This window comes from Lepus europaeus, chromosome 3 (genome assembly GCF_033115175.1).
Source record: "Lepus europaeus isolate LE1 chromosome 3, mLepTim1.pri, whole genome shotgun sequence".
In the NCBI taxonomy this organism is placed as follows: Eukaryota; Metazoa; Chordata; class Mammalia; order Lagomorpha; family Leporidae; genus Lepus; species Lepus europaeus.
This window is the reverse complement of record NC_084829.1, coordinates 46,332,273-46,348,298: the sequence shown is the minus strand read 5'-3', so window position 1 is coordinate 46,348,298 and position 16,026 is coordinate 46,332,273. Positions and strand designations below refer to the sequence as shown.

At 43.0% G+C, this 16,026-nt stretch overlaps 1 protein-coding gene across 2 annotated transcripts in view; it reads left to right on the top strand.

The window, feature by feature from the left end:
• The first annotated feature begins 15,473 nt into the window (after window positions 1-15,473).
• RCAN2 (regulator of calcineurin 2) overlaps window positions 15,474-16,026 on the top strand; it is a 305,985-nt gene continuing 305,432 nt past the window's right edge. The window contains exon 1 of one of the 2 annotated variants that reach the window (XM_062186216.1): window positions 15,474-15,578. The gene's annotated coding sequence lies outside the window, so the exon portion shown is untranslated. Of the gene's footprint in view, window positions 15,579-15,610; window positions 15,674-16,026 lie in introns of those variants that run through there. The other variant, XM_062186217.1, reaches the window with a different exon arrangement.

Here is a 16,026-nt window from a genome sequence, read left to right as displayed (position 1 = left end):
AATGGAAAAAGAGAAATCAGAGACCGGCAGTTTTCTTCTGTCCTCTGAACAATAATGTGGGTGTGTCATGCTAGAATAAGAGGGAGAGTGACATGGAAGGGAACTGCTCTTACTGATACCTGAAAAATGAATGAGGAGGAAGAGGTGGTGGGTGCAGAAAAATCATATGATAGAAGAAAATTCTGGTAGATAAAATTTACAGACAGAAAACCCAATGGCTGCAGCTTCTTTTTCAACAATAGCTTTAGTTTTGCCTCATTTATCTTGTCTTATAGATGCAATGTGTTAACACACACAAATGAAGAATTAACTTCTAATTTCTATATCAATCTAGAGAAAAGCATCGCTTTGTTAAACTCTTCCCCAAATCACTAAAGATAAGTCTAATTCCTGCAAGTCCTTCCTAATAGCTTTTCCCTATGATGTGCCATCATTTCTGTGATGTGTGTTTTATCATATTGCAATGAGCAGTAAACCCAGCTCATTTAACTGTAGTGTTTGGCTGGAGGATACCGACATTAGAAATTTCTTAAGCTATTAGAAATATACCCTTTCCAAGGTCAAAGTGATGGTTTGTAGAAAACTCAAAATAATGCTCTGATGTACTCAGTTGTTTCAAACAAGAACATTGGAACTTATTTTTCCCACATCAAATTGACATATATGATGTCCCATTTACTACTACAAAAGTACCTTGTAGCCTATCTAAATTTCAGGATATGTCTTATAAATACAGATTACTTGTTATAGTCCTTATAGATCCAGCTAATGTAATCTCCTCTGTACCTAAATTCTCTATAAACAATTAAGTGTTTATGGAAAACTTTCAAGCCAAATAGTAGGATAAGTCACTAACTCTGTCCCTTAAGTAGTTTGCAAATAATAAAATGCGGCAAGTATTTCACAGGGGCAGGTAAAAACAGTGCTACATGGTGCAGGTAATGTGGTTCAGATCCAGCTTCTCTGTGTTTCTGATCCAACTTTGTGCTAATGCACCTGGGAAGACAGCAGATGATGGCCCAGGCATTTGGGTCCCTGACACTTATACACAAGACTCAAATGGGGTTCTAAGCTCCTGGATTTGACCTGGCCCAGTCCCAGCTGTTATAAGTATTTGATGGAAGATCCCTCCCCACCCCATGGCCTATTTTCTATCTCTCTCCCTATGTCTCTTCACTCTGCCTTTTAAATAAATAAATTGCAAAAAAAAAAAAAGTGCTACAAGAGCATTGAGGAGGAATGTATAGTCTAACTCACCATGCAAGGTCACTGAAGATGACTTATTTTCTTATATTCAACAGACATCAAGGGCTAAAACCAGGCTCCTTAGGTTGTACCTTGGCTCAACATCCCATGGCTGAGCAATCTATTGATGATTTGGTTTTCTCATCTGTAAAATGAAAAACAATCAATCAGTTATTATGAAGATTATGTTCATTTTATACAAATGACAGATGCTGTTTCAAGTATTAGGGATATATAACCATGAATTTCTTCTCAAATCCAAATTCCTTATCATTTCTCCTAGTGAGGAAGCAAATAGTCCAAAATCTCCTCTTGGAAAATCTGACCATGTATTTTGTAATCAGACTATGTATTTATTTACTTGAAAAGCAGTCATATAGAGAGAGGGAGATAACAACACCCACACACACATATGCATATACAATGAGAGAAGAGAGAGAGAGGGCTGGGCCTGACTGAAGCCAGGAGCCAGGAACTTTGTCCAGGTCTCCCACCTTGGTGGCAGGGGCCCAAGCATTTGGGCCATCTTCCACTGTATTCCCAGCTGGATTGGAAGTGGAGCAACTAGGACACAAACCAGTGCCCACATGGGATGCCACCACTGTACGTAGTGGCTTAACCTGCTTGCCACAGTGCCAGCCTCTGATAATTTATCTTAGGAAAGCAAATCCTTTAAAAAAGTTACTTTTAATAAAACTTGCACTTTATCACTTAAAGTTTTGTCTAAGTCAAGAATAATGTCATAAGTAAACATCTGAGGAAAAAAATTCACTCAAAATTATAAGCTCCATAAAAGCAAGGACTTTGTCTTGTTCATTGCTCTTTCCCTAGTCTCTACCACAGTATATAACATGCAGTCGACACTCAACAAATATTTGTTGAATGAATAAATAAATTTTTGACACTGAAGATAAATATGTATTTTAATTTACTTCTGTTACATTGGATTCTCCATAGATAGAGAGTTCGAATTTCATAGAGGGTGCTAACTCTCAATCTATTTTCTCCCATAAGCCAAACAGACATGATGTACTTATATTAATAATGTAGATTACAGGAGTTCTGAGAGTCAACACAGAGTAACAGGGCAAGGAGAAGCATGGCTACCCTGGGAGCTTAGTGAGGTCACAGGAGGGCATGTGTGTTGTGGGAGAGCTGTCAGAGATTCTGACATACCCATTGTGATCACAACCTCCATCAGCCCTGTGGTCCCCAGGCTCTTATCTAACTCCATTTTCTAAAAAGATTTATTTATTTTATTTGAAAGGCAGAGAAAGGGAGAGAAGGAGAGATAGAGACAGAGATCTTCCAGATGCAATAGCCAGGAATGGGCCTGGCTGAAACCAGGTACCAGGAACTCCATCCTGGTCTCCCACAGGAATAGCAGGGGTTCAAATACTCAGGCCATCTTCCACTGCTTTCCCAGACACATTATTAAGGAACTGGATTGGAAATGGAACAGCTGGGACTCAAACAGGATACTAGCATCTCAAGTGGGGGCTTAACTCATCATGCCACAACAGTGGCCCTCTAATTCAATGTTGTCAATGATTTGGATACAGGTGTATATATCATACTTGGAAAATGTATGAAGACACAAATTTAATATGATAAGAGATATCAATGACACTAAAGTCATTGGCAGGGATGTGGCAGAATGATTAAGTTGCCACTTAGGACATCTACATCCCATATCAGAATGCCTCGTTCAAGTCCTGGCTCTTCCACTTCTGATATAACTTCCTGTTAATGTACCCTGGGAGGTAGCAGGCAATGGTTCAAATATGTGGTTCTCTGCCACTGATATGAGAAACACAGATGGTGTTCTGGGCTCCTTGCTTTGGGCTGACCCAGCCATGGTTGTTGCTGGCATTTGAGGAGTGAATTAGCAGATGGAAGAACTCTCTTTATCTCTCTCTCTCTCTCTCTCTCTGCCCTTCAAACAAAATGAAAATGAATAAAAAAATAAATACACTGAATGCAAATGTCAAGAACTGAATTATCTCAGCTTGTGGAATAATTCTAACAAATTTTTTGTGTAAGAATTCTACTGTAGGGATGGGCACTGACGAGTGCTTAAGATGCCAGTTGGGTTACTTACATATTCCACAGGGGAGTTCCTGTGTTCAAGTTCCAGTTCCATTTCTGATTCCTGGTATATGCTAATGCACTCCTGGGAGGCAATGGTGATGGCTCAAAAAGTTCATTGCCTGCCACTCACATGGGAGACCTGGATTGAGTTCCAGGCTCTTAGCTTCTGTGTGGCCTAGTCCTGGCTATTGTGGGCATTTGGGGAGTGAACAAGCAACTGGAAGATAACTTCTCTATCTGTCTCTATGTTTCTGTGCCTTTCAAATAAACAAAAATAAGTTTTTAAATAAAAAAAATACAAGGTCAAAATATTTGCTTTATATAAACATATTTTTATGAAGGAAATGTTTTGGAAATAACATTGTTAAGAAATGTGAAACTCAATAAACATTATTATGCAAAAATAATAAAGCCCTTTGAATAAGAGAGAAATATTACTCTTATGATGCTAAAACTTTTCATGCAAAATTTCTCAATCAAAAATAAATATATATTCTGTTATATGTATACTGTAGCCCAATAACTATAAGGCTATATTAGAAAGAGCAACTAGTTCAGATCATCTCAGTAAGTACGTATGTTCCATTCAGTAATCATATTTTAGATGTGAATCATCTAAAACTATAGGTGTTAGTCCTGGCCATAAACTATGTTAGTTGTTCTTTTGACCCATTCATCAGCATCCCCATTGGAGTTTGCTCACATGCACACACCACTAATGTGGTGTTCTTCATCATCAACTCAAGATGAAACTTTAATGCCACAGTTGATTCTTCCCTCTCTCACAACCCAATTTTGTGTCACATTTTATTAATATTTTGAGTCCATTGCTGAAATATCTTTTTTTTTAAACAGGCAGAGTTAGACAGTGAGAGAGAGACAGACAGAAAAAGGTCTTCCTTCCTTTCGTTCACCACCCAAATGGCCGCTACGGCCAACGCGCTGCACCGATCCGAAGCCAGGAGCCAGGTGTTTCCTCCTAGTCTCCCATGCGGTGCAGGGCCCAAGAACTTGGGCCATCCTCCACTGCCTTCCCGGGCCACAGCAGAGAGATGGACTGGAAGAGGAGCAACCGGGACAGAATCCGGCGCTCCAACCGGGACTAGAACCTGGGGTGCTGGCGCCGCAGGCAGAGGATTAGCCAAGTGAGCCGCAGCGCTGGCCTGCTGAAATATCTTACAAAATGATATAGTCACCTAAATGAAATGATAGAAAAATAGCCTTATCTGCACTTACAAGGAACTAATAGAAATAGCATTCAGGACAATGGATGTGTTTCATACATTTTACTCTGATTGCTCAGATGACACATGGATATTTGCAGTCACTTCTTAAAATCTCTTTCTCCCTCTCTCTCTCCTTTCCCCACCTCCTCCCCCATCCTTTCTTTTTTTTTTTTCTTCTTTTTTTCCCTATCCTTTCTTACAGGAAGGTAGCCTTACAGAATTTGGGCCCATGGGGTTGGGGGTAGCCCAGAAGGAGCTGAGGCCTGAGTTGGGTACTGAGTCACAAGAATGGTGAACAAGTAAGCAGGTATCTTAAAGATGATGAGAGCTGCGTTTGTACCTTGTTAGAGAGGGAGGTATACATTTGAAGAGAGGCAAAGCTAGAGTGAACCCTATGGTGTTGTATTGGAGTTGTAGGATTTTTGCAAACTCATGAGTTTCAATTGACAGTTGCTTAATGTTGGGGAATTAGTATGAGGAATGCATTAGCTGACTTCCCTATCATGTGAACATCATACTGTGAATTCCCACAACCTAGATAGTATAACCTACTACACAGCTAGACTATATTGTATAGCCTATTGCTCACAGGCCTCAAACCAGTACAGCATGTTACTATCCTGAAAATTTCAGGCAATTGTAACACAATGGCAAGTATTTACATATCTGAACATACAAAAGATACAGTAAAAATACGGTGTAAAAGACAAAGAATGGTACACCTATCTAGGGCACTTCCCATGCATGCAGCTTGTAGGACTAGAAGTTACTCTGGGTGAGTCAGTGAGTGAGTGTTGAGTAACGACCTGGACATTACTGCACATCACTGTAGACTTTATGTGAACACTAAATTTATAAAAATATTTTTCTTCAATAATAGACTTTAGTTTATGATAACATTTTATACTGATAATTTTAACCTTTTTAAGCTTTATGACTCTTTTTGAAAAAAATGACTTATTTATTTGAAAGGCAGAGTTACAGAGAAGCAGAGGCAGAGAGAGAGAGGTCTTTCATCTGCTGGTTCACTCTCCAAATGGCCACAATGGCCAGAGCTGTGCCGATCAGGAACCAGGAGCCAGGAGCTTCTTCCAGGTCTCCCATGTGGGTACAGGAGCCCAAGGACTTGGGTCATCCTCTACTGCTTTCCCAGGCCATAGCAGAGAGCTGGGTCAGAAGTGGAGTAGCAGAGACTCAAACTGGCGCTCATTTAGGATGCCAGCACTGCAGGTGGCAGCTTTACCTGCTACATCACAGTGCCAGGCCCCATTTTGACTCTTTTATAATAACAAGCATACTGTACAGCTATACAACTATAAAAATATTTTCTCTTTACATCCTTACTGTATAAGCTTTCTTCTATTTTTTAAGTCATTTCCTTTTTTCTTTGCTTTTTGCTTTTTGAACATTTTAATTAAAAAATAAGATATGAACACATAGTTACTATGGGCCTATGCAGGATCGGGGTGTCAATGTCACTGTCTTCCCCTCCACATTTTGTCCCACTGGAAGGTTTTCCAGGGCAATAGCATGCATGGGGCTGTCATCTTCTATGATAGCAATGCCTTCGTCTGGATACTTCAGGAAGGGCCTGCCTGAGGCTGTTTTATAGTTAACTTTAAATATACATACATAATATATCTATGTAGGACACTAACATAATGACAGAAACACAGGATAGTATCATTATCAAGCATCAAGTACTGAATGTAATTGTATGTGCTATACTTTTCTATGACTAACAGTGCAGTAGGTTTGTCCATACTAGCATCACCTTAAATACTTGGGTAATGGATAGCACTACAACATTACAACAGCTACAGTATCAGTAGATGATGGGAGTTTCTCAGCTCCACTCTAATCATATGGGACCACCATCATATGCAGTCCACTGCTTGACTAAGTCATTGTACATGACTGTTTAGAGATGTGTGTAGAAATAAGGATGCAAATTTGCATAAATACATATATAATTATATGTATATATGCACATGAACATATGTATGTTTTGTGCATATATGTGTATATATATCTACAAATACAAGGATCTTCAAAAAGTTCATAGAAAATGTGTTATAAAGTATGCACATGTTTCAAAAAAAATTTTTTTTTGACAGGCAGAGTGGGTAGTGAGAGAGAGAGACAGAGAGAAAGGTCTTCCTTTTTGCCATTGGTTCACCCTCCAATGGCCGCTGCGGCTGGCGCATCGTGCTGATCCGAAGCCAGGAGCCAGGTGCTTCTCCTGGTCTCCCATATGGGTGCAGGGCCCAAGCACTTGGGCCATCCTCCACTGCCTTCCCGGGCCATAGCAGAGAGCTGGCCTGGAAGAGGGGCAACCGGGATAGAATCTGGCGCCCCAACTGGGACTAGAACCTGGTGTGCCGGCACCGCAAGGCGGAGGATTAGCCTGTTAAGCCACGGCGCCAGCCTCAAAATTTTTTTAACCAGAATAAACCTATTCTTTAATTCCATTTTTCCACAAATTTTTTAAGTACCCTTATCTATATACATGTATTCTTCAAGCCTTTTGATAAAAAGTCCTTGGACTAGAAGCACCCAAGCAGCCATAAGCCATACCTCATACTCAGTTTGAGTTTCTAATTACCATTCCCCACCAATAAAACAAAACAAACAATAAACAACAACAATAATAAAGTCAGAGCTTCTTGGAGAAATGGGTGATTTCAAAGCTTTGGGTGACAAAGCATAGCATGAACCTGGGATATCTTGTGCCAGAAAGTAAGAACACACTCAGATATGGAGATGTGTCAGTGAACACATAAAGAAGATAAAAAATGCCAATTAAAATGCATTCAAAGGTCAAAAATATTGAAGGCATCTAAAAGTATATATACAAGATCTCTATGAGGAAATCTTTAATTCTCCACAGCCATAAACAGTGTTGATTTTGATACTGAAAACACTGGCAATAGCAGCCAAAAAAAAAAAAACAAAAACAAAAACAAAAAACAAACCAAAAACAAACAAACAAAAACAGATAATTTGGACTACATCAAAATTTAAAAATTTACTTGATTGTAAGGCACTATCAAGAATGAGCAAAGATGACTCACCAAATGAAAAAATAAGAAGTATTTATAAGTCAAATATCTGAAAATGGGACCAGCATTTTGGTGTAGCAGGTTAAACATTCACTTGGGATGGCTACATCCCATACCCAAGGGGGCAGTTCAAGTGTTTTATTCACATCCAACCCAGCTTCCTGCTAATGCACTTCAGAGGCAGCAGATGATGGCTCATATATTTGGGTTCTTGTTACCCATGGGAAAGACCCAGTTGGAGTTCCTAGTTCATGGCTTCAGCCTGACCCAATCCCAGTTATTGCAGGCATTTGGGGAGTGAATCAGAAGAAGGAAAATAGCTCGCTTTCTCTCTCTCTCTCTCTCTCTCTCTCTCTCTCTCTCTCTCTATATATATATATATATATATATATATATATTTCCCCCTGTAAGTCTGCTTTACAAATGAATAAATAATTTAACCAAAATATTTAAACAATTAAAGGGCTCTGTTGCAACTTCACATATCTAGGTCAGATAAACTACAAAAATGATGAAAGAAATCAAAGAAGAACTAAATAAATGGAGAGATAGCCCATGTTCATGGAAAGGAAGATTCAATATTCATAGATGTCAGTTCTTCTTAACTTTATATACAAGTTTGGTACATTCCCAGTCAAAATTCTGTTATTTTGTGCACTTTGACAAAATAATAAAGTTTATATAGAGAGATAAAAGACACAGAATAACCAACAATATTGAAGAGGAAAAACAACATCAGAGGATTTCTCCTACTCAGTTTTTTAAAAAAAAATTTTTTTTTGACAGGCAGAGTGGACAGTGAGAGAGAGAGACAGAGAGAAAGGTCTTCCTTTTGCCATTGGTTCACCCTCCAATGGCCGCCGCGGTAGGCACGCTGCGACCGGTGCACCATGCTGATCTGATGGCAGGAGCCAGGTGCCTATCCTGGTCTCCCATGGGGTGCAGGGCCCAAGCACTTGAGCCATCCTCCACTGCACTCCCTGGCTGCAGCAGAGAGCTGGCCTGGAAGAGGGGCAGCCGGGACAGAATCCGGCGCCCTGACCGGGACTAGAACCCGGTGTGCCGGCGCGGCAAGGCGGAGGATTAGCCTAGTGAGCCGCGGCGCCAGCCTCTCCTACTCAGTTTTAAGGATTACTATAAAACTGTAGTAATCAAGACATGTAGTATTAGTGAAAGAATAGACAAATAGATCAGTGGAACAGAATAGAAAGCTCAGAAATAAATCCACACAAATATACTTCATAGATCTTTGACAAAGGAACAAAGATAATACAATAAAGATAGCCTCTTTTTTGTTTTTTTTGTTTTTTTTTTTTTTTTTTTGACAGGCAGAGTGGATAGTGAGAGACAGAGACAGAGAGAAAGGTCTTCCTTTTTGCTGTTGGTTCACCCTCCAGTGGCTGCTGTGGCTGGCGCATCATGCTGATCCGAAGCCAGGAGCCAGGTGCTTCTCCTGGTCTCCCATGCGGGTGCAGGGCCCAAGGACTTGGGCCATCCTCCACTGCCTTCCTGGGCCATAGCAGAAAGCTGGCCTGGAAGAGGAGCAACCAGGATAGAATCCAGCACCCCAACCGGGACTAGAACCTGGTGTGCCGGCTCCGCAAGGCAGAGGATTAGCCTGTTAAGCCACGGCGCCGGCCAGATAGCCTTTTCAACAAATTATGCTGGAATAAGTGATTTCCATGTGCCAAAAAAAAAAAATGTAGACACAAACCTTACACCTTCCAAAAATGGATCTCAGAAATAAATGTAAAATGCAAAACTATAAAACTACTAGAAGATAGCATAGAACTATCAAGATGACCTTGGTTTGATGATAACCTTTTTGAAACAATACCAGAGGCATGATCCATTAAAAAAATTGGTAGGCTGACTTACTTAAAAATAAAAACTTCTGTTCCTCTAAAGGATACCATCAAGAGGATGAGAAAGGATGGGAATTTAGTGTGGCAGTTAGGATGCCACTTGGTATGCCCACATCCCCTATCAGAGTGTTTGGGTTTAAGTCTAGGCTCTGCTTCCAATTCTACCTTCCTACTAATGTGCACCTTGGGAGGCATGAGGTGGTGGCTCAAGTTATTGAGTTCCTACTACCATCTAAGATTCACATTGTGTTACTGACTCCTGGTTTCAGCCTGGTCTGACCCTGACTTTTGAGGGCATCTGGGGAGTGGACCAACAGATGGGAGATCTCTCTCTCTTTCTCTTTCTCTCTCTCTCTCTCAAGTGAATAATTTTTTCCTTAAAAAAAAAAATAGAAAATGAAAAGGCAAGCCACAGAGTATAAGAAAATATCTACCAAATATATATATACAAAAGGTTTGTTAGACAAACTGTGAAAAGAACTGTTAGAAGACTAACAATAGAAAACAAGTAGAATGACCGGTGCCGTGGCTCACTAGGCAATTCTCCACCTGCAGCGCCAGCACTCTGGGTTCTAGTCCCAGTTGGGGCGCCAGTTCTGTTCGGGTTGCTCCTCTTCCAGTCCAGCTCTCTGCTGTGGCCCAGGAGGGCAGTGGAGGATGGCCCAGGTGCTTGGGCCCCTGCGCCCGGATAGGAGGCCAGGAGGAAGTGCCTGGTTCCTGGCTTTGGATTGATGCAGTGCGCTGGCCGTGGTGGCCATTTGGGGGGTGAACCAACGGAAGGAAGACCTTTCTCTTTGTCTCTCTCTCTCACTAACTCTGCCTGTCAAAAAAAAAAAAGAAAAAGAAAAAAGAAAAGAAAAAAGAAAGATCTATACACCTCACCAAAGAAAATGTATAGATGGCAAATAAGCATATGAAAAAAGCTGAACATATTGTTATTGGAGAATAGCCAAGACAACAATGAGATATATACCTGTGTAACTGAAAATCCAAAACACTGACACTGACAACCAGTCTGAAGATGACGTGGAGCAACAGGAACATTTTTCTTCTTCTTTTTTTTTTTTTCTTTTTTTAATTTTTTTTTTTTTTTTTATTTTTGACAGGCAGAGTGGATAGTGAGAGAGAGACAGAGAGAAAGGTCTTCCTTTTGCCGTTGGTTCACCCTCCAATGGCCGCTGCGGTAGCGCGCTGCGGCTGGCGCACCGTGCTGAGCTGATGGCAGGAGCCAGGTGCTTATCCTGGTCTCCCATGGGGTGCAGGGCCCAAGGACTTGGGCCATCCTCCACTGCACTCCCTGGCCACAGCAGAGAGCTGGCCTGGAAGAGGGGCAACCGGGACAGGATCGGTGCCCCGACCGGGACTAGAACCCGGTGTGCCGGCGCGGCAAGGCGGAGGATTAGCCTAGTGAGCCGCGGCGCCGGCCGGAACATTTTTCTTTATTAGTGGGAATTCAAAATGGTGCCTCCATTTTGGAAGACAATTTGGCAGGTTTTTTTTTTTTTTTTTTTTTTTTTTAGACACAGATAAATACACTTCTACCATAAAACCCAGAAATCACATTCCTTGATATTTTTCCCAGCAAGTTGAAAACTGATATCTACACATAAACCTGCATACTACATTTGTAGCAGCCTTTGCATAATTGCCAAAATTTGGAGGTGAATAATATGTCCTTCAGTAGATAAATGAAAAGCTAATCTGGTATAGCTAGACAATGTAATGTTATTCAGCACTAAAGACAAATGAGCAATCAAAATATGAAAAGATTTGGAGGAGCCTTAAATGCACAATACTATGAGAAAGAAACCAATCTGAAATGATTACATGATCCAAACTGTACAGCATTCTGGAAAAGGCAAAACTATGGAGATAGTTAAGAGATCTGTGGTTTTAAGAGGTCAGTGGAAAGGGAGGGATGAGGAGGCAGAGGATTTTTAGGGCAATGAAACTGTCCTGTGTGTTACTACAATCAAGAATACATGTCATTATATACTCTTCAACACTCAAAGGATGTACAATACCAAGTGAATCTTGGTGTACACTGAAGATGGTGGTTGTGTCTGTGTAGGTTCACCCAGTCTAACAAATGTACCCCTCTGATGTGGGATTTTGATAGTGAAAGTGAGGGGGCAGGCAACATACAGGAATCCTATACTTTCTGTTCAATTTTTCTGTGAACCTAAAGCTACTTTAAAGAGTAAAGTTTATTAAAAAAAAAAAAACAAATAAAGGACTTAAATAGACCTTTCTCCAAAGAAGGTATGCAAATCTCTAATAAGCACATGGAAGGATGTTCAAGGTCAATCATTAGGGAAATACAAATAAAAACCACAATGAGCTAGCACTTTACAATACCTGAACAGCTATGCTAACAAAAGGAAAGGAAAATAACCAGCATCCTGAACAGCTATGCTAACAAAAAGAAAGGAAAATAACCAGCATTGGTGATTATGTGGAGAAATTAGAACCCTCAGACATTGCTGGGGTAATATACAATGGTACAGACACCATGGAAAACAGTTTGGCAGTTCTCCAAAAAGTTAAACAGAATTACCGCATGATCCAGCACTTCCAGTATAATATACAGCCGAGAGAACTGAAAACAGGTGTTCAAAAAAAAAAAAATCCGTTGTACATAGCAACATTAACCATAATAGCCAAATGTCTATAAACAAAATGTGGTATTTTACATTTATAATGTAATGTGCAACCTATGAGAGATCATCTCAACATGGTACACGATGAGACATTAGTCAGCCATAAAAAGAAATGAAATACTGATACATGCTACAACATGAATGAACCTTGGAGACATTATATGAGGTGAAATAAATCAGACACTAGAGGCCACATGTTGTATGAGTCCATTCATATGAAATATCCAGAATATGCAAGTCCAGACAGATAGAAAGCAGAATAGTGGCTATCAAGGGATGGTGGTGGAGTGGGGAACGAGAGTAACTGCTGAAAAAAATTTGGAAATGTTGAAATCAACTAATAACATGAGAAAATATTTACTGATAGGAAGTAAAGTTATCAAGCTCTAGGTATACATAATCCAAGTTCATTAAAAATAAACTAGCTATCTAGAGATCCATGTAAACCTACACAAAATCAAATTGGTCGGGAGCCAGTCTCATCAAAGTTTTACAAACAACAGTAGCAACAAAAAAGTAGTCTAGTCTCAAAAAAATAAAAAAGTGCTTTTAATTTTAAAATCCCTTAAAATGTCAGAAAAGTTTATATTCATAATGCAGTGTACAACCATTATCTAGTCTAGAGAGGGCTCCCAAACCAGCTCTTCCACTTGTCAGCTTGAGTTAATCATTTATTCTTTTTGTGTTTTCTCTTCTGTAGAATAATTACAGTCCCTACCCAACATGGTCACTATGATGGTTCAATGAATTGGTTTATAGAACATACTTGGGGGGTGTCTCTTTAGCCCAGCAGTAAGGACTCCTGCACACCACATTGGAGTACCTGGGTTGACTCCACCGTCTCGTCAAGGAAGACCCCATTAGTCAGCAGTGATGGCTCAAGTAATTAAGTGACAGTTACCCAAAAGGGAGACCTGAATTGAGTTTCCTGGTTTTCAGGTTGGCCCAGCCCAGCCATAGTTGTTGACATTTAAGGAGTGAACCTGCCCATAGATGGACTTCTCCCTCTCTCTCCTCTCTCCCTGCTTCCTTCCCTCTTTCCTCTCCCTCAGAAATCTTTTGAAAAATGCTTGGTATGGAGCCTGGCATATAGTAAATACTCAATAAATGTTAGCAAATGGAACCACCAGGCTTCTTATTTACCATCACTCAACATTAGCTACCCTTTTGCCTCATGCTTCTGCTCCCCCAATTCCACTCCAGACTCAGCCTCCATGAACTCTTTTCTCCATTTTCTTCTTCCCATTAATATTTGTTTTGCTAGCAAAATTCTGCTGTTCCCAAGGTAAGCCAAATGAAGACTGCTTAACCACCCCTCTTTATTCTCTATCTCACTGATTTTCCTCTAGTCTTTACAAAACCTGACAAATACCCATTTCTCCTTTATGTTAAAAAGGAAGCAGACTTGGCTGTGAGACTTCACCAAAAATACTGAGAAAAGTAAAAACACTTATCTCTGGGGGAAAACGGGCACGTTTGTTTTTGTAACAGCTAATATATATTGAGTGCCACTGTGTGCCAAGTGTTGTGCTAAGTGCGTTCTGTGTATCATCTTACTTAATCTTGACATCGTCTTGCATGCTCCCAAATTTTAAAAATTTCTATCTAGGCTCAGGACATTATTTGCAAATGCATATTTGCTAATAAATAGACCCCATTAAGATGGAAGTCACCAAGGAGGTTAAGATTCTAGGAACTATGGCAAGTCAGATTTCGTTTAGACATGGAGGATCTCTCCCCTGCAAAAGAGGCATGGGGTGAGTTAAACATGAATGGCTCTTTCCACATACATGAAAGGGCCACTACAAGAGGAGTCGGACTTGGTCTCTGGCGTCAAGGCATGAGCTAGAACCAGGGAGAGAAAATTCTAGGGAGGCAAGTTTTTGCTCAGTGTAAGAATCCTCTCTCAGACAATTCTATCCCCAACAATAAAACATCTCCATCAATGAGTATTTATGGATTTATGCATCCAGAAAAAAAGAATGGAGAAGGTTTCAACTCTGAAATTCTGTGTTTGTTTATGTTAGCACAGATTAATCAGAGGGGAAAGCCAAGCTGTGCCTTTTTCATTAAAAAAAAAAAAAAGGAAGAAAGAAGAAGGAGGAGGAGGAGGAGGAGAAAAGAAAGCAGAGGAACGATTCTATGGGTTTGGGAAAATAAATGAGAAGGTAATAGATTACTTCAGTGTGATTTTAATATTGTCATCAGGAACAGAAAGGCATAAGAAACACAAAGAAAAAGGCCTACCTGAGACGCAACTAGAATGATAACAGAACACAGAACTAATTTAAGTTTGCCATCCCCTCCCTCCTGGCTGGTCTGCACGCCCAGCTTCCTTTCTACCACCATGCCCTGCTGCCTAACTGACGTGCCCCTGCCTGCTGCTGGCTGTCCACAGGTAAGCCCCTGGCTCCCTTGCCCCTCTGAATGGGTTGATTTTGAAAAACAGAGACTTCCACCGGGGTTAACTTTTTGAATAACAGATGCACCTAAAGTCTGTCTCACTCTCCATGCAGCTCCAGCCTCCCACTCCTTGTGTCGCGGGCTCTCACACAATAGGAGTCCTGGCCGCCCTAGCCCTTCTGGCCCCAGGTCCAAGGCAGCGAACCCTGGCGAAAGCCGGTAGCCCGCGCAGGGCACCTTCAGCCGCGTAGGCTGGGCCAGGCGCCTGGCTCCAGGCAGGGGGCGCGAGCGCCTGCCCCGCGCATAGCGCAGGAGGATCGGCGAGGGGCTGCGCGACTTTCTTGGGTTAGCCAGAGTCAGGGACTCAGTGGCTTTGCAAGGGTCTCGCTCCCAGTAATCGCCACCCACAGTTTGCAGTTCTGCCAGTTTCTTTTTGGCTGTCGCCGTTCAATCGCCATTAGCTTCAGAATCGGCTCCCTCCGCACCCCGACCCCCAAACGGGGCCCCACCCTGGGCTGTGATCCCAGGAGCCCTTCCTCGCGGAGACAGACTCCTGTGGATAGGCCCCTGCGCTGGGTCCCCAGAAGGTCCGCACCCGCTGCCCGCAACCTGGCATGGAAAGGACCGGGGAGTGGGGCTCAGGACAGGGTGGGAGCCCGGGAGGTGGAGTGGGTGAGGGACCGGGAAGGGCGCCGGGTCAGGAGGGAGGAGATGAGCGGAGGCCAGACAGGGGCTTTCGGTTTCCTGGGGTCTGATTGGAGGTTGGCCCGATGAGTCGGAGCTGGGGGCGCGCCCATCTCCGCTGGCTCCTGCGAGAGCCGCCGGCTCGGCCCCTCCCCGGAGCCGCTTTGTCCCGGGTGACGGCGGCGGAGGTTGCGGGGAGGAGCGGGCAAGAGGCACAGACCCACCGACCCACGAACCCCGAGACCCGGAGGCGGGGCGCGCCGTGCCACCCTCGGCCCCACGCCCAGGCCCCGGGCCCCGCGCCCCGAGCCCGCCCCAACGCGCGCTCTCACGGGCCGGCAGGTGAGCAGGCAGCGCCGCGCCCGCACTCAGCGGCCCCCGCGGACCGCGCGAGCCGCCGCCGCCGCCTCCGCCGGCGCATCGCGGACGCCCAGCAGGTCGGTTATGTAACCACGCGGGCCGACTCGTCCCTGCACCCTGTCCCGCTAGGGCTGCGCGCGGTGCCCTGGTCGTGCCGGGGGACCACTGCAGGGGGCTGGCAAGCGCGGCTGGGTTTGGGGACTGGGCAGAGGGGCGGGAGTGGGAGGTTGCTTCGGATTCCTTGGGGGGCTCCCGCAGCAGCCGTGGGGGAACCACAGGCTCTGGTGACCCCCCTGTAGGGGGCGCGGGACTCAAGTAGCCCCTTCCCCATTCCTGTGGCCCAATGGTTCGCCTCCAGAGAAACAGCAGCAGGTGCATAAGTGGAGAAGCCAAAGTGAGGGCTGAGAGCCCCAGGACTGGGGTTAGAGAC